Below are 18,667 nucleotides of genomic sequence, written 5' to 3'. Positions count from 1 at the left end.
AGCAATGATGGGGCGAGGAGGAGCCCCCGGCGGTGGCCTCGAAGCTAGCGATCTATGCGCCCTTTCGACAATAAAATGAGTAGAGAGGGAATCCGTGCCCACCACCGCTCGCAGCAAGCCCTCCACATAGTCCTCCATCTTACCCGTGTGGGTGGACTCCGGTACGCCAATGATGCGTATGTTATTTCTGCGACTACGCGCCTCCAACTCCTCGTTCTTGGCTGCTATCACTCGGAGGACTTTATCCATACGTGTCACCGTAGCCGATAATTGTGTGGTTCGGTCTTCTGAATCCGAAATACGTCGCTCCGTCTCTGTGAGGCGTTCACCATGGCTATCCACCTTGTGGACTATGGAGTCCATACGTGATTACATAGAGTCCATCTTGTCCACGATAGTCGCCAGACTCTGCCTCATGTCCAGTAGGATGGACTTGACATCGTCCACCGGCGGAGCGGCCGACTGGGCCGACCCTCCCGCGTCTTCTCCGGGCTGGGATTTAGTGGATTTTTTCGCCTCGAAGGTGAGACGAGGCTGACGGCTGTCCGGCTTCCCCATGCCAGTCCCGATAGCCAGACCACTGCAGGCGCGTAGTCGGAAACACGCGACCCAATGTATCCGGGGCGCAGCAATACAAGGCAGTCCGCCCGCTCCCCAATGAGCAACACCACAGGGCAACCGGGTCCTCCTCACGGTATCACTAGGGCGACCTTCGTCTCCGGCTCTGCGCCCGGATTCAGCCCCAAACGTGCGGGCGGACCGCGCACTCCCTCAGCAGGCCATCCGCCGTAAGGATTTTAGGAGCGATAGTGACCTCCGCACCCACAGCCGCCGGCAGCCAACAAGGGGGGGGCAGGGTCGGGGCGACAGAAGTCGGGGCACCCCAGAGCTCACGGCAGTCCTCTTACCTCCGCCGCAACGCCGTCCAGGCCCAGCAGGGGAGGAGCGCGACACTCCGGCCAGCGCCCCCAGGCAGACAGCAACCGCCGCAGTCCAGGCAGGGCGCTCTCGCGGGCGCCAACACGGACCCCTCGGTCGCAACACTCACGTCCTCTAGACCGGGGGCAGCGATGCTTCAGCCTCCTCTCCTAAGCACCAGCACCTGCCCTCCGGCTGGACAGGCAGGCCGCAAGATCAATCAGGAGGCAGCAGGTCACAGCGGGATGGATCGTGGAGGGTCGCTTCACACCGGGCAGGGAACACGCGTCCTCACCGCCCAATGTCCCAACGCCAGTGGGTTCCTCAGGTATGGGCGTTTGGAAGGGTTCCGCAGCCCCCCCGCACCTCCAATGCAGGTCCGATTGTCCGGGACCCAGAGGACGCAGCCGGGCCTCTCCGCCCACGTGTGCAGCACCGGCCTCTCGTAGCAATCACCGCCCGGCTCCGGCACCAGCAAGGATTTCACGCCAGTCGGCGGCCGCGACAGCGACCGTACATCCAGCAGGCGCCCGGCCCCACAGCTCCACGAGGGTCGCAATCGGTGGCCGAGTTAGCAAGGCGCCTACCGAGACCCTTTCAGACAGGATTTGCGACGTTCAGGAAGGATTATAGCAGGATTTCAGTGCTGAGCAGCGGGAGCTTCACCCAGAGGCAGCCATTCCGCCATGCGCCACCTAGCGCCCTCGAGTCCCGGTTCATACTTTGGTCTTCCCAACCCAACCCCATGGCTGGTGACATCTGAAGCGCTTTGAAGCAGTTTCCTTGCGTTGAATAGGCACTTTACAATCAGCTCAAATAGCTGCAAAACTTCAACATTTTTACATTTCTATGCCAATTATTAAACAAGCACGAAGGTATGTTCTTCAAGCCTCTGCCAAAGCCGTATATTTGAATGTAGTGTGAGTACTAGCAATGCACACATGCCACACTGAGAACGGGCCAGGGCGAAGCTTTGCTGCCGACACCAACATATCGCAATTTGTAACGGGTGAATGATTGCATTTTCTTGTGTACAACATGCTGCATGATTTACAGTCTCCAGGAACAATGAGTTACAGTGATTTGCCAGAGATCACACAATGCGATCAAAAGAGAAAATAACAATTCGAACGTGAGTTAGTTAGGAAGTCGCGGCCCACGCTCCAATACTCGCGGGGAGGGTGTGTTGGGGGTCGCGTGGGGGAGATTAACATAAAGCACCATTATTAAGAAAACTAAACTTCCTGGATCCGAGCCGCCTCTGTGAGTCCTCATGGGCCGGGGTCCTACTCCCGCGTTGGCGCCTTGGCAAGTACCGCCTGCTCTCAGCCAATCCAGACGCTGCTCCAGCGCAAGGATTGGCTTGAGCAGTAGTGCGCATGTTCAGTTTAGGGCTTAAAATTTTTGCGACCAGCCCGAACATGCGCACTAGGCAGCTCAATAAAAGAGCGGCATGGAACAACCCTCGCTCTTCTAATGAGCAGCCTAGTGTGCGCACGTTCAGGGCTGGTCGCAAAATGTTTAAGCCCAAAACAGAACATGCACACTTTTGCAGTGCGCTCCGCCGACTCCTGTAGTGCTGCCCCGCCCCCTTCTAAGCCGACTGCCTCCGGCGGCCTGGGAATCGGATCTCTAACTCTGACTCTCTCACTCACGCAATGCAATCCCTGGGATTGCTTTTAACCCAAAATTTGTATTGGTATCAATAGATACACATTTTTCCAACGCAAGCAAACAAAGGTGGAGAATGTTGATGAATACGTACGTGGCTTCTTTACAAAAGTTGGCAAATGATTTTAAGCTTTGTATTTTACAGGATGATTTAATAAGGGATCAGGGCGTGATGCATGCAAGCAATATGGCAGTTTAGGAGAGATTATGGGTAAATAGTGATTCACCCTTGGATACTATCGTGGCTATTGTACGAAAAGCGGAGATTTCGGAAAAAAGCATGGTGGCCCTGAAACAAAATGATATGCAAGCAGCTTCAGTGAATGCAATTTATAAATGCTAGAGTACAAAAAATAATGCTGTTTCTACTCCCAAAGAGAAACCTAAAGTATGTGAAAGAGGTAGATGTTGTAGGTATGAAAGTAAGAACATCTTGTTTACAGCAAGAGTTGTCTTGCTATTAACCCGAAATGCAGTAATTGTGGTATCAGATGTCACTATGCTAAAGTATGCAGGAGGAAAGATGTGTTGTGTGTATATGATAAAAGGGAGACGGCGGAACAAAATGATTCAGATGCGGATATGTTGAATATCGTCATAAAAATTAAAGAAAATGTTATTTTGAACATACTGGTTGACAAATGCAAAGAGAAACCGGAGTGTAAAACGACTATAGATAGGCTGGAAGTAATTATTGCAGATTCCGGTTCTCCTTACACAATTATTAACTAAAAGATCTGGAAAGAGAAGTTTGTAGAGAAAATTTGGGAATCTCGATATACTGGGGTTCAAATGGCTAATTTTCTAGCTCAAACACAGTGTTATGTGGTAAATTGTACATAGCTAAGAAAGGTCCACCAGTTCTCGGTTGGCGTAACCAGAAGGAGCTGTATATCATGTTAGACCCCAATAGAAACCAGCATTGGCATAGCCAAAGGTCTCGCCTTTGGGACTTTATAAGTGTTTAGCCATGAAACAGTTGATGTTGTTATACCAAGGATATTGTGCTGCATAACTAAATACTTATAAGGTCTCAAAGGCGAGACCTAATGGCTATGCCAAAGCTTGTTTTTGTTTTCTTTTTAGCAAGAATGTTGCTTTTAAAAAACTGGTGATTTCTTTGGGAGTTTGGCAATGAGTTGTTAACCCGAGAATGCATTTATCCACGGAGGTTACTACTGCATGACAGTAGGCACTTTTTTTGAGTCGCTTTATAAGGCAGAACAAAGTGGGCAGCGCAGGGAGGAGGGCGCAGCAACCCCACTGGCTTGCTGGATCAGGGGGCCTATTTATAGGTGTGGAGATTGTCTGTAATTCGTTCATTGTATGCACGTCACACGAGGGCATTATCTTCAGATAATCTGGCCGGCCTTTGTCTGCCCTCTGCTATGCAGGGAAACGCGTCGCAAACATTATGGCTTCAAGTCCAGCGCAGGCACATTTTTTAACGAAATAAGAAGTGGGGGTGGGGTGGGTGGCCAAAATAACCTCAAATTTAAAACAAAAGGTTTGGTGGTCATTCATTATAGATAGTAGACAGGAGCAGTTAGTTCACGTGAGATGCCCACCATATTTATGTGTGAAACGTATTGTATTTATCACCAGGGTACACTTCCACATAAAACTATAATCCTCCGAATAGAAAAGGGTATTGTATTAAATGCTAGGATGGTTTAACAGTATCACGTAGGCTCCTATCCTTGGGCATTATGCCTTAAAAACGCAATTCTTTAAAATTCAACACTAACGTCCTCAAAACACAATGACTTAATCTTTGCGCCGTGCACATTACTTGAATTTATTTCATTGAAAACCTGCTCCTTTTTCCACCTCATGTCGTCGATGGTATTGTCATACACTGCAAACTGCCCCCCTCTCTGTGGCTTTCTCGCTCCCTCCTCTTGCAGCCACACATTTATATAATCAGCTCTGTATGCTTTCAGACTTTGCACTGTATGCTCTCCGCTCTGTATGTACTTCAGAACGTAAGTTGTGCTGTCAGCTCTGTATGCACCTCAGACTCTGCGCTGTATTCTTTCAGCTCTGTATGCTCTCACTCTGCACTGTATGCTCTCCGCTCTGTATGCACCTCAGAATTTACGTTGTGCTCTCGTCTCTGTATGCACCTCACACTGCTCATCGTACACTGCCAGCACCGTATGTGCGTCTCCTGCCATAGTTGTGAATGGAGATGTTAACATACAATTGTTTCTGCGCTTTCTCCCTCCCTTTCTAAAGCCTGTACCGGTGACCCATCAGTCTGGCGACCTGCCTTGTATCAGCCAGCAGCTGTGCTGTACTCAAGCTGACAGTTATATTAAACCATGGAATTTTAAAGTAATAAACAAACTGCTACGTTTTTTTAGCCATCCTGGTGGAATAAACAGGACTTTTGTACATAGACTGGTGGAGATCAGAAGTGGGAAGGGAAGGTATGGAACAAGTGTGTGAAAAATGAATGAGGGCGGATGGAGCAGGGGGTGTCAAAGGTTCTGTTCAAGAGAAGAGTGTAAGACGAAACGAGGGTGTGTTTAAGTAGCACTTAGGGAGAGAGATGGGGAAAGCGGGCATGTAAAGGGAGGATATCCGAAAGAGGTCTTGAAAGTGTCACGTCACATGCGTTTTGTGTAGCATATCTTCTGCCCCTTCATGCAGGTCAATGCCACGGAGAGCCGTGCCAGCTTGAGATGCATAGACGTCAGCTGTCCCTACATAACGGGCATGACTTTCTGCCATCCCTCTTTATCTAACTAATTTCACTTAACATGCTGGGACTAGGGGCGTAAAATCCCCCTCTACCCCGCCAACGTTTCAGGGGCCACTCAACCCTTCAGTGGGGGGCATTTCGCCCAAGAACAACTCATGTTTGTGAGATATGGAAGACTAGGGGCCCCTCTCCACATACTGCAATTGGGCCCTATCATTTTGTGTGACGCCACTGGCTGGGGCATGTTTGTAGTGGGGAAGTGAAAGCGCGAGCCCTTATGCGAAGTCCTGAAGGTGACAGGTATGTGGAGGGAGCTGCTGTGATCAGCCCGGCGATGCCCCGCCCTCTTCAGCGCGAGTACTCTCACTCTTGTCGTATGCTGGCACCGCACCTGGTTCTTGCATTTCTGTTTCTGCCTTTCTAAGCAGACGGAGCTTGTATGTTACAGCAGGCTAATTAAGCATATACCGTATACGATAAACCCGGAAATGATGCATTCCATTAATCACACACTGTAGTGCTACCCCATTTAATAACAAAGTTTGACTATCTGCAGCAAAGGAAGAATTAATGCACATTAGTCACGCACTTTCCATTTAACACAGTATCCGTAAAGGGGTTGTCATATCCCAGGCTTGGTAGCATAGCGCAGATTGTCGCATAAAGTCCTCTTCTACATCTTCAAGCAGAAGTAAATTGGCCACATGCTGGCTCTGGTTACAGAAGCTAAAACAATCTTATTATTTACCCCAAGGGTTACAAAATAAGCAGACGAGCACTGGTAATATTACACAAGGACACATTCAGTTTGCTGTTTGTTTTTGCAAAGCCCTCCTTGCACGTTTACAATGGTCACGGAGTCAGGATAACAGATACAAGCTGTAAAGTAATTAGTAACCGGATACTGCTGAGGGCATGTACAGCGTTTACCTTGCGAGAGCGAGCAGCGGCAGGGAGATAATTGCAAACAGATGGCGCCGCTGCTCGCTCCCGCAAGGGAAACGCCAAACGTGCACGAGTGCCAATAGAAACCAATGCAAAACATGCACGAGATTCAAACAAATTCCTGAGCGAATCCAAAAGGTACCCTCCTACGCGTGCTTGCCCGCTGCATAGGCGAGACCTAAAAAGCAAGTTTTGATAGTGGACCAAAGTACTACTATGGGGGACAAATTATTTAGAAAATAGCCTGCTGTATTTAAACAAGGTTTAGGTAACCTTGTGGAACTTGAGCACAAGATTCGCTTAAAAAAAGAATAGAAGTCCATAAGGTTAGAAATGTGCCTATAGCGGTAAGGGAGGAGGCCTCAAAGGAGTTGGAGAAATTGGTGTCATCCCATGTAATTGAACCTGTTGAGGCGTCATAGTGGATTTCTTTGATGGTGGTAGCTCCACGCAGTAATGGTAAAATTAGACTATGCATTGACCTCAGCCATCTGAACAATGATATTATCATCAACAGGTTTCCCTTACCTGAAATCAATGAGATGGTGACTTTACTTAAAAATGTTCAGTGGTTTTCTACAATAGATTTATCCTCTGTTCACCACCAGGTTTCGTTAACACCAGAGTCCTGGAAGTATACAGCGATTATCACCCCAGATGGTTGTTTCCAGTTCCGGCGTATGCTGTTCGGCCTGGCGTCGGCAGCTGCTGTCTTTCAAAGGTTAATGTTCAGTTTGTTTGCAAAGGAGCAGAATATTATGTTTTTGTTAGTGTAACATACCTTGGCCATATAATTGAGGTTGGGGTGAAGCCTAAACCTACCTTGATTCAGGCCCTTAAAAATGCCCCCACACTAAAAAGAAAGGACGATTGTTGGTCATCTTTAGGCCTGGCCGAATATTGTGCTAAATGTATTCCCAAGTTCACTGAGAAGTGTTTCCACATCAGGCAGCTTCTTAAGTCAGGCACAAGATTTGTCTGGTCACAACAATGTGAAAATTACTTTGAAAGTATTAATGAAGGTATAACTGAGGCTACCAGACTTTTTGAATCTTGACCCTAATGCTGATTGTATAGTCACAACTGATGCAAGGTCTGGGGGCCACGTTGGGTCAAGTAAACTAAAAAGGTGTTGGGGGTGTTATAGCATTTGCATCTAGGTCATTAACGCCCACAGAAGAGAAATATTCGACCATTGAGAAAGAGGCGTAACTTGTGACTGGGCACTGGAGTATTTTGGAGCGCTTGTATGGGGAAGGCCTACTACCATTCGTTCTGACCATAAACCCATGGTGAAATTAGTGACAACGGAGGGTACCACCGATGCTTCTGCTAGGATTATCAGAATTTCCAAACGCATGCAGGATTTCATTTATAAAATTTTCTACATGTCTGTGAAATATGTGGTTGCAGATTTTCTTTTCAGGATACGATTGCAGCTAGAGGTGTGCAAAGATGAAAAGTGGAACGGATTTCAAGTGGCACTTATACATGACAATGGGTTGCCTGCTGTGGGGATAGAAGATTGGGAACAGGAGTATAAGAGTGTTGCTATACTACAAGAAGTGGTTAAAATAATTGTGGTTGCGTGGACTAATAAAGGATTTTTGCGGATGCTATCACACCATTCCGGGAAATATGTTCTGAATTATCTTTTGACAGTGGGGTCATTTTGAGCTGAGAAAGAATAGTTCCACCTTACAGCCTTCGTCATAAAAGTTTGATGATATGTCATTTTGGCATAAATCAGACTAAAGCCATGGTCAAGAAATTGTTGTGGTGGCCAGGTGTTGATTCAGATATTGAGCATTTGGTCAGAGAATGCATGCAATGCCCTAGAACAGACAAGTCTCTTCAGAATTTCAGCCCCCCTATGAGCAATAATCTTGGTCCAAAGAATCCTTGGGAGTCTATCGCTATTTATATAATGGGGCCAGTGGGGCCACTACAAGGGTACATTGTGATTATGGATTTGTTCTGTTGGTGGCCCGTGGTCAAAGTGGTGCAGACTGCTGATTCCAATGCAATTTTAATTTTCATGGACCATGTTTTTAGTTCAGAAGGGATTCCTTGCACTGTGTAAAGCGATAATGGAGTTTAAATAAATCTTTTACACAGTATTGTGAGAAAGTGGTAATAAGACTCCAGAACACCTCCCCATACAATCCAACAGCAGCAACGGAATGGTTGAAATGTGCCAAATAGCAAGTATGCCTACCTCCACAGTCCTTGTCACAGTGATAACTTGCGAGGTGTATACCAGCCCAAGACACACAAAAATGAGAACTTACAATGTCCGAGAGCACATTGTCCTCTAGGTGCTATAAAGCGTGCTTTTGGGGGGAATTTAGACAAGTGTGCTGAACAGGTACGTTTCTCTACATCATCCCAATATTAGAGGGACAGGTTTGGGCATATTCATTGTGATATACATAAATTGGAAATGGACAAACATTAATAGAAAAAGATGCACTTATAGGAGGATAGTTATTCTGCTTCCAGGGCAAGATATTGTTCGTCTCCTAGGAAGAAAACAAGGAGGGAGAAAGGAGAGGAGGGTGAGTTTTGAAGACAAAGTCAAACAATTTACATGGGAATCCATATTTTCAGTGAAGCATTTTTCACTTAAAACTTAACATCAGAAGAGTTGAAGGAAAATGCTGATGATTCTTCTGATTCTAATGAAAAAACTGCTTATCCTTTAGAGTGGAAGGGGCAATATAGTGATAGATAATTATTGTCTGAAATTCTCTTAAAGATTCGCCAGAAATGCGTTTTCCTCCCCCCATCATATGAAGCTGTATTAAGTCAGTTACCAAGAATGGCTATGTTGGGATTACCTCTACAAAAAAATATTTTGGATGTAATTTTACATGAGTAGGAGGACCCTGATAAAATTTCATTTCAATTCATATCTAGACTTTACCCACTGAAAGACATTAAAAAGAAAATTCTCAAGTCTGTGATAAATGAATCATTGGTCGCTTGTTTGGTGGGCAGTATATCCAAAGGTACTCTAAAAAAACCCTCACAGATAAGAAGTTCGACTCTGCTTTAAATAAGTTCTATTCAGGATCTCCTTTGTCCTTTAGAGCTGGCATATGTGGGGTGTATACTATTCAATCTCTAATTAAAGACTTCAAGACACTGTTTAAAGCAATTCAAGAAGAGAGTGAATGTAGTTCGTTATAGGAGGGAATGGAAAGGCAGGTGAAGTTTCTTTCCAGTATCTCCTTTGATGTGATTTGTGCAGCTTGCCTGGTAGAAGGGTCTGTAGTTGCAGCAAGAAGAAATATCTATTTAAGAGACTGGAATAGGAACACTAAACAAAAGTGTGGTGTTACGTATGCCCTTTGAAGAGTACATTATTTGGATCCGAGTTAGAGGGAAGATTATATTGACTCTTTTAAGAAAATAAACATTCATTTTCACTCAGACAGAGTCACGCTACAGCTTTATAATTTAGCCAGAGTTCAAATGAGTCTTCTTTTCAGCAACCTTCAAGTAGGCAACCAGTGCAGTTTGCAAAAAGACCGAGATAGACGACCTTCCAAGGACAATTTGGCCAGAAAAATAGTTTCCTCCAGTAAATTCTCAGCATTCCTGACTATGGCAGATGTGGCCTAAATTGGCCAGTAGGAGACAAGATAAGACATTTCAAATTGAAATGGAAACACACTACTTCCAGTTCTTCTTTCCAGAGGAGTGCGAGAGAAGGTTATCATATGAAATTGTCATCCTGTCTTCCAGAGACTGGGATAATTCCTACACCAAGTTCCGTCAAGCCTACCAAAATAGCAATGAGATCAGTTCGCTAATTTTGAATCATACCATCAAAGTAGTTCTGAAACAGGAGCAAGAAAAAGGAATTTTTTGATAATATTCTTGGTCCTGAAGGAGACAGATGGATTCTGTCTAACAATAGACTTTAGGAATGGGAGCAAATTAATTCTGGAAATACTATTCAAAATGGAGATACACCAAAGGATCACTAATTTAATTCCAGTGGTGCATACAAGGTGATATGGCTTATTTTCACATGCAGGCAGCTTGTCCACTTCAAAAATACCTGAGACTTTTCATTTGTGGGAATATGTAAGTTCCAGAGTCTGTCATTTGGGCTCAACTCTGACCCTAAAGTGTCCACAAAGAAGGTGGCTCAACTGGTTTCCTTGCTCAATCTGTAGGGCTGGCAGATATTCCTTGATCTAGGCGATTGACAGGTTTTGGCAGCATCCGAGGAAGATGCATTGAAGGGTCTGAAAGCAGTACAAGAATGTCTGACCAAACCCAGCTTGACTACAAGTTATCTGAATTGTCATCTGTCACCATTACAAGACAGAATATTTATAGGAACACATTTCAAGACTGATGTGGGAATGGTGTGCCTCCCAGCAGAGAGCACAGACGCTGGCATATTTTTGGGCTCAGAATCAAACAAAGGCAAAAGACTGATTAAGCCTTCAAGGCAGTACATAATTTGAGCCAGTGGTTAGCAGTGCTTGGCAGCTGCATTTAATTGTCAACACTGCCACTTGGGACTTTTTGCCACAAGGTGGTGCTGTCTGACTGATTTTGAAATGTTCACAACAGGTAATTCTTAATTCAATATGCACTATAAATGACTATTACCTGCCGCTCAAGCCATTCTTATAGCCTTGGAGGGGCGTGAAATAGTCTGAATTGTCACACTTGTAGGACATTGATAGTTAGTAGTTGTGTTGTTACTATCATTGACAGCATGGCATGGGCAGTGTGTGGGGCAAGCTGCAGTAGCCTCCTGACGAGAACCCTGGTGCAATTTTTCTTTTTTCTTTTAAATTAAGCACTGGTTCGACTGAGCGACCTCTGACCCTGCTCGCAGGCAGGTCGCTCCCCTCGCTGCTGCACGGCTCCATCTGTGCCTGCCTTGCCTCGCCGCCCGCATTGTTCTGCCGTTATTGCTTAATTGTGTTGCTGCGTGACTAAACTGTGCACTCTGTTTTGCTCATATCTGCTGTTCTGTTTTGTGACCAAACTTCTTTCTTCTGTGCCTCCCTATTATTCTTTGTTGTGCCCAACTTTTCTCTTCTGTGCCATCTTGCTGTTCTTTTTTTGCCTTTTCTTGTGCCCCTCGCCCGTTTTCCTGCCACTGCGTCCCTGTGGCCCCGCCCCCTCGCACTTCCATTCGCTGCCCCGCTCCCCCCTGCCAGCTTCTCCTCCCTCCCACCTACCCTTATATGGAGGCCGCACAGAGGACGCGCCGCTGGCGCGCCTTAGGCAAGCCCGTTTGTGCCCGGACCGTGCCCAGCGCCAGGACCCCTGGCCCCCGCAAGTGCCTCGACACCTGCCTCCGCTACGACACCAGCACCCTCCACACACTCAACGCCGGACGATCACGCACCTGCTGCCTGGCCGCCCCGAAACGCACCCAAGGACCCTTCTCCTGCCGGAACTGCAGCTTCACCAGCATCCAGCCCACCTACCGAAGAACCCAACTTCCTCAGATGCATCCTGCTCAACACCTGCTCCGCCTGCAAACACTCCGTCGAACTCTGGGACCTACTCGACTCCAATGCCCCAGACGTTGCCTTCCTGACGGAGACCTGTCTGAACCCCTCCTCGGGACACCCGACATCGCCATAGCCATCCTGGAAGGCTACAAGATCACCCGCAAGGACCGCACCAACGGAGTAGGAGGAGGAATTGCCATCATCGACAGGAACACTCTCAAAATCTCTACTGACACCGACGACACCCTGAGCACCGCCGAACACCTGCACTTCCAGATCCACACCGACCCCAAGACCACCCTCAGAGGGACCCTCGTCTACAAACCCCCCCGGACCCCAACCACAGTTCAGCGACTTCATCACCGACTTCATCAGCACACACGCCCTCGCCTGCACGGACTACATCCTCCTCGGGAACCTGAACTTCCACCTCGAACAACAATGACCCCAACTCTTACACCCTGATCGACAACCTCGCCAGCATCGGACTCGGACAACTCGTCACAACACCCACCCACTCCGCTGGCCACACGCTTGACCCCATCTTCTCAGCGAGCTCCCACTTCTTCTTCAACCGCACCTCCGAACTCCACTGGACCGACCACCGCTGCATCCACTTCACCTTCCGGAAACCTACCACACATCACCGCACCCAGCAGATACCTCGCCACCGCTGGTACAAGGTCACCGAGGACCAGCTAACCACCACCCTCGCCTAGAGCCCACCCGCATACCCGACCGCAGCCTCAGACAGTGGATCACCGACTGCGCCAACACCCCCGCGCCGCTCAAGAAGCCCACAAGCACCCACACCAGCAAGAGAGCCAGCTGGTTCACCGAAGACCTCCATGCCTCAAAGCGAACCTGCTGAAAACTCGAAAAAAACTGGATCCATGAACGAACACCGGAAAGCTACACAGCCCACAAGAACGCCACCCGCAGACACCACCACCTCATCAGATCCGCCAAAAGGACCTCCTTCAAAGACTGCCTAGACAACAACGCACTCAACAGCAAAGAGCTCTTCAACATCGTGAAGGAACTCTCCAACCCCAGCTCCAACTCAAACGACATCCCACCATCACAAGACCTGTGCAACTCGCTGGCCACCTTCTTCCATCGCAAGTTAGCAGACATCCACGACAGCTGCGACGCCGTCACCATCCCGGCAACCGCTGAAACCCCCGCCCCCACGACCACCACCCGCACCAACCGCCTGCTCGCTTGGACAAACATCACCGACAACACCGTCAAGATCATGAACACCATCCACTCCGGATCCCCGGAAGACCCCTGCCCCCACCACATCTACAACAAAGCCAGCAGCACCATCGCACCCCACCTCCGGAAAACCATCAACATCTCCTTCGAGACAGCGACCTTCCCGGAGAGCTGGAAGCACGCAGAGATCAACGCCTTACTCAAGAAACCCAAGGCGGACCCCAAGGACCTGAAGAACTTACGACCCATCTCCCTGCTCCCGTTCCCGGGGAAGGTCATCGAAAAGGCCGTCAACAAACAACTGACTAGCTTCCTCGAGGAGAACAGCATCCTGGACCTGTCCCAGTCTGGGTTCCGCAGCAACCACAGCACTGAAACTGCCCTCATCGCCGCCACCGATGACATCAGGACCCTGCTTGACAACTGAGAAACCGCGGCCCTCATCCTCCTGGACCTGTCAGCCGCCTTCGACACGGTCTGCCACCGCACACTACGAACACGCATCTACAACGCCGGAATCCAAGAGAAGGCCCTGGACTGGACCACCTCCTTCCTCTCCGGCAGAACACAGAGCGTCCGCCTCCCTGCCTCCCCCCCCCCCCCCCCCACCCTCCCTTCCGCTCCGAAGTCACCGAGATCATCTGCTGCATCCCCCAAGGCTCATCCCTCAGCCCAACGCTGTTCAATGTCTACATGGCACCACTCTCCCATGTCGCACGACCTCAACATCATCTCCTACGCCGACGACACCCAGCTGATCCTCTCCCTCGCCAAAGACCCCCACACCGCCAAAACCAACCTCCACGAAGGAATGAAGGCCATCGCCGACTGGATGAGAAACAGTCGACTAAAGCTGAACTCGGACAAGACGGAGGTCCTCCTCCTCGCATCCACCCTCTCGGCTTGGCACGATTCCTGGTGGCCGACTGCACTAGGAGCACCCCCTACACCCACCGACCACGCACGCAACCTAGGGGTCTTCCTCGACTCCACCCTCTCCATGACGAAGCAGGTCAACGCCATCTCCTCCTCCTGCTTCAACACTCTCCGCATGCTTCGCAGGGTCTTCAAGTGGATCCCCATCGAACCAAGAAGGACGGTCACCCAGGCCCTCGTCAGCAGTAGACTGGACTACGGAAACGCACTCTACGCAGGAACCCCGGCCAAACTCCTGAAACGGCTCCAACGCATCCAGAACGCATCCGCACGCCTGATCCTCGACATCCCTCGCCGCAGCCACAACACACCCCACTTGAGAGACCTACACTGGCTCCCCATCAACAAGAGGATAACCTTCAAACTCCTCACCCACGCACACAAGGTACTCCACAACACCGTACCAGCGTACCTCAACAGTCGACTCAGCCTCTACACCCCCACCCGCCAGCTCCGCTCCACAGACCATACCCTAGCCACCGTCCCCCGCATCCGAAGAGTGTCCGCCGACAGCAGATCATTCACCCACCTCGCCGCAAAAACATTCAACACCCTCCTCATCCGCCTAAGGCAGACCAAAGACCTTCTAACCTTCAGGAGACTCCTCAAGACCTGGCTCTTCGAACAGTAACAACCCCCCCCCCGCGCCTTGAGACCCTCACGGGTATGTAGTGCGCTCTATAAATGTCATGATTGATTGATTGAATGTGCTATGGCGTTCTGTGTTTTTCTAGTGCCGGGGGCCAGACTACATCTACACTCTCTCCTCTCATGATTGATCTATTTAAAACACATTACAAAGAGTTGACTTTAGTCACCTCGGGTTTTGTTACATCTGAGTGGCCGGTGTAAGCTGCATTCCTCTAGGGGTAGGGACCCTGTCCCTTTTTTCAGCAGGAGTAAGATTTTCGATTCTGTTGTTGACTGGGTCATCCTCACTGAGTTGGCCACCTTTGTATATGTCTTAATCTTTTTTTGTGTCATTTTTTAATTAGATTTATCAGGAGGAGTAAACATGGCAACATGCCAATGGTACAGACGTACAGCATATTCCATCATGGTATATAATTCCAGTCACTACGTAATGTAGCAGTATCTGGCCTAGTCCGGGTGTGGGGTGTATCGCAGAAATCAGGCTGTGTAGATAGTCGGATGTGTGGGTGCATTATGTGGCAGGGCGAGGAGCGATACAACTGTACGTTAAGGCGGGTATGACGGTCTTGCACTGCTAGAAGAGACAGGATGGTTATTTTCCCCACAGAAAGAGTTGGGATATCAGCATTTGGAAAAAAGGTGGTGGCCAGCCGCGGTGGTTAGGGGGGTATGAAATGAGGGGGGGGGGTATCTGCCTACGCGACCGACAGCTGGTAAAGGGGGGGGGGGGTGATCAGGTACAGAAGGAGGGGGGAGGAGGTGGGTAATAAGAAGAGGGGAGGGCGAAGGAGAGGGGGGAGATAATAAGAAAATAGGTGAAGAAGGTGAGGATGGCGACAAGTGGGGAGGGATGCGGAGGAGGATTGGGGGTTAGAGAGGGGGGTAGGTGCAGCGGAACAAATAAGCGATAATAAAAAGAGAAGGCGGAGAGTGGAGGAGCTGGGCATCCCTCGTATCTGTGGATGGCAGATTGATGGCTCAAAGTGGGTTATTTTTATGTAGGGCCGTAGGGAGCTAGTGTGTGGTCTCTTTAAGAAATGGGGCCCATGTTTGCGTGAATGTCTCCATCTGATCTTGTAATTTGTAAATAACGCGTTCGTGGGATGCGGTTTGAATCATTGCCACCATCCAATCCTCTTGTGAGGGGGGAGTGGCTGACCTCCATTTTTAAGGATACAGAGTTTGGCTTTGTATATGTCTTAATCTTTAACCCTGCTAGTGGTGGCCAGAGCGTTTTTATAGGAGCATGGCATGTAGCCATTCGGCCTTGGAGCCTTGAAGGGTTGGAGTCTTTTAATTAGCTGGATAATTTTCTCTGTTGATATGGGTTCCTCTAGGGCTTCTTTCAGATTGAGAGGCAACCTATCCAAATATGCCCTTTGTTTATATTGGACCAATGCTTCTCTGTCAATTGGCTCAGCAGAGGAGAGAATGTGACAGTTTTGGAAGGCTGCACGCTTTTCCTGCTTCCTCCAGTGACCGCATCTCCTTGCTTTTTTATTGCCAGCATTTGGGATTTGGTTGTTGTTTTTCGCAGTCAAGCGGCCAACGTTCTCCTGCCTTGTCCCCTGTAGTATTTATGCTGTGTCTTTGCTCAGAAAAGTACTGCTTTGTTAAGCTCAAGTAGTCTTAGTTGTCCCCTCATGTTCACAATCTGTGGCCACGGTTTTTGAGAAAGCATTTTCTTATGTTGCCTTTAATTTCTGAAGATTGCACTTTAATTCAGTCAGTAACTTTGTCAAAATCTCCCAGCACTCTGTAATGTAGTACTCCATCTTCCGTGTACAGAAACTCCAAACTACCTTGTTCCCTTTCCCTGCTGCCAATGAAAAAATTATTTTGAAATTCCAATGCTGTGCCCATATTCTTTTCTTGACCTTATTTGTAGGGTGTTAGCGCTCCCAGCTAGATCTGTGGTGTATTTCGCCTTAATGGAACTGTGTAAAGTGTGGTCTTTCAACACTAACCTCCCACCTGAGCGTTCCAGGAAGTATCCAAATCTTCTTTCCCTCTCTCCCACCCAGGGCACTTCGCTAACTTGGTACCATTTTATCGTCTTCTGTTCTGTTAAGCATCTTTAACCCACTTGATCCCTGCCTCCGCTGTTGGGGGATTTTTTACTGATTGTTTCCCATTCTTTGTTGAGGTTTTCAATGGATTGGAGTTGCTTTAGTATGACCTGCCTATATTCTCTCATGGTGTGTGCATTTTGGTTTCCCACCAAGTATTCCTCTTGTAATTTTCCATCGATCTCTTCTAAGGCATCATGATTCCCTGTGCAATGCTCGAGGAGCATCCTCTGTTTTTGGTCTCTTATCTGTTGTTCCTAGGATTTGTTTTGTCTCAGTCAATGACTTGATTTGCCAAACATAGACTATCTTGAAAAGGTGTTCTCATCTAAAGGTGATTTCTTTTTTGTTCTCTTATAAAAGTCTGTAACTGGGTGTAAGTTTTTCTTTTTTTGAAACATGACCATGGAAGGAATTGAACCAGTTATTGCTCCTCAAATCTAAGTTTCTTACATTTCCTTGCTGCTACCATAATCCTTTCTTTTAGTTGAAAGTGATATACCCTTGCCAAAATGTCTGGATGCTTGCATCTTTGTTGAGTAACAGGCAATGTTCTTTGCGTGTGGTCCAGTTAGATAGGTTGTGTGTCACTCGTATTTAATATAGACATCCTTAATGTCTCTACCTTCCACTCTGTTTGGCAACCCACCGGGCATACCTACGGAGTCTTCAAATCTTTCCTGTAGGGATACTTTTTTTCATTTTTCTCTTCTCAAGAATTCTAGCTCCTCTTCTCTACCGTTGCTCGTTTCCTCCGTGTACAAAACTCTCCCCACTGGGTCATGTAGGGCTTTCTAAACGTCCTGCATTTCTTGCCTACTTCTCCCAGAATTGATGCAAAATCATCTCTCAGTCCCAGGAAAAGATCCTACCAAAAATGTTCATGATTGTTTCTTTGTTGTCCGGTTTCTGTGTCTTGGTTGGTCTCCAGTGGATGATTTGATTGGTTTATGAATGAGCCGAGTGTCCACGTTTGATATTGGGGCCTTAGAGAGAATCTCTTTAACCGTTTGATCTCTTTTATTCCTGGTGGTGGTCATTTTCGTGGTTCTTCATTTGTACTTAACAGTTAAAATGGCAGATCTGATCATCTCTCTTCCCTGGCCCGCTTCTTTTATATCTCAATTTTGAGCGTTGCGTTATTGTGGTCATCCTCGTGGATAGGCACTTCATTGGTCTCAGTTAGTGCCTTCATTAGGTCTCTGTGGAACCTTTGATGTTTCCTCAGCATTTCCTGCTGACTGGCATAGTTTGATCCCTGGGTGTGGTTCTGCCAGTTTCTAAGCTCCTGTCTAACTTTTAAAGACCAGTTTATGTGCTTTGTGTGCCAGGATTCTATGTTCAGTGCCGAGGACCCTACAGACCCTGGGCTCGAAGCGAGTCATTCTTGGTCACTTCCATGCTCAGTCGGTTTGCAAAGCCTAGCTTTTCTTCTGGGTCGGACTCTACTCCCCTGTGCCCACCACTATATTTGTCCTCATGGGTTGTGCACTCTTCCCTCTGTGAATGACTTGGGGCAGTCCTTTTGGTTGACTGTTCTGTGTGAAACTTACTGCCTGCTTTGTCCGAGAACAAATAATCTTAAGACTCCACTGCACCATTCCAGGGGCTGGGAATGTCTTCCAGGCCCAACGGCCCAGCCATTAGTGTGTGTTTGTGCATCCTAGTCATTTGCTTGTTCCCCAGGCTGCCCTTGTGCCAAGGTCCGACTGCTTTTAAGTTGTGGTTGCTACTGGATTTTTCTTGGTGGAGTTGAGCAATCTCTACCTTGACCCACCATTTAAGTAGAAGGCCCTCAGTGGAAACAATAAATTTCCTGGTCAGCTTACATTTACAGTACTGCACTGACTGTGGCCCCCTTCAAAGTAACCGTCTCTTCTACTCTATGTCTCTGTAGGTGACCTGGTCCTGAGGCAGTCCTCTGTCTCCCACCCCTTCAAGCTTTAGAGCACTAGTTATCGCATTAGGTCTGTTCTACCTCTGCGAGGCCTTTGTTGCTGCTGCGTCTTTCTCTGTGCCATGAAGCATCGGGCCATCCTTCTGGCTTGATAAAT

At 48.1% G+C, this 18,667-nt stretch overlaps 1 protein-coding gene across 2 annotated transcripts in view; it reads left to right on the top strand.

Annotated features, from left to right (window-relative positions):
• Window positions 1–18,667, top strand: part of NOAZFP (nucleolar atypical zinc finger) — a 230,839-nt gene that overhangs the window by 29,624 nt on the left and 182,548 nt on the right. The window contains exon 2 of one of the 2 annotated variants that reach the window (XM_085641597.1): window positions 6,850–6,962. The exons of the other annotated variant lie outside the window; for it this stretch is intronic. The gene's annotated coding sequence lies outside the window, so the exon portion shown is untranslated. The remainder of the gene's footprint in view (window positions 1–6,849; window positions 6,963–18,667) is intronic. 2 annotated transcript variants of the gene reach the window in all.

This window comes from Triturus cristatus, chromosome 2_2, assembly GCF_964204655.1.
Source record: "Triturus cristatus chromosome 2_2, aTriCri1.1, whole genome shotgun sequence".
NCBI lineage: Eukaryota > Metazoa > Chordata > Amphibia > Caudata > Salamandridae > Triturus > Triturus cristatus.
This window is presented reverse-complemented; position numbering and strand designations above follow the sequence as displayed.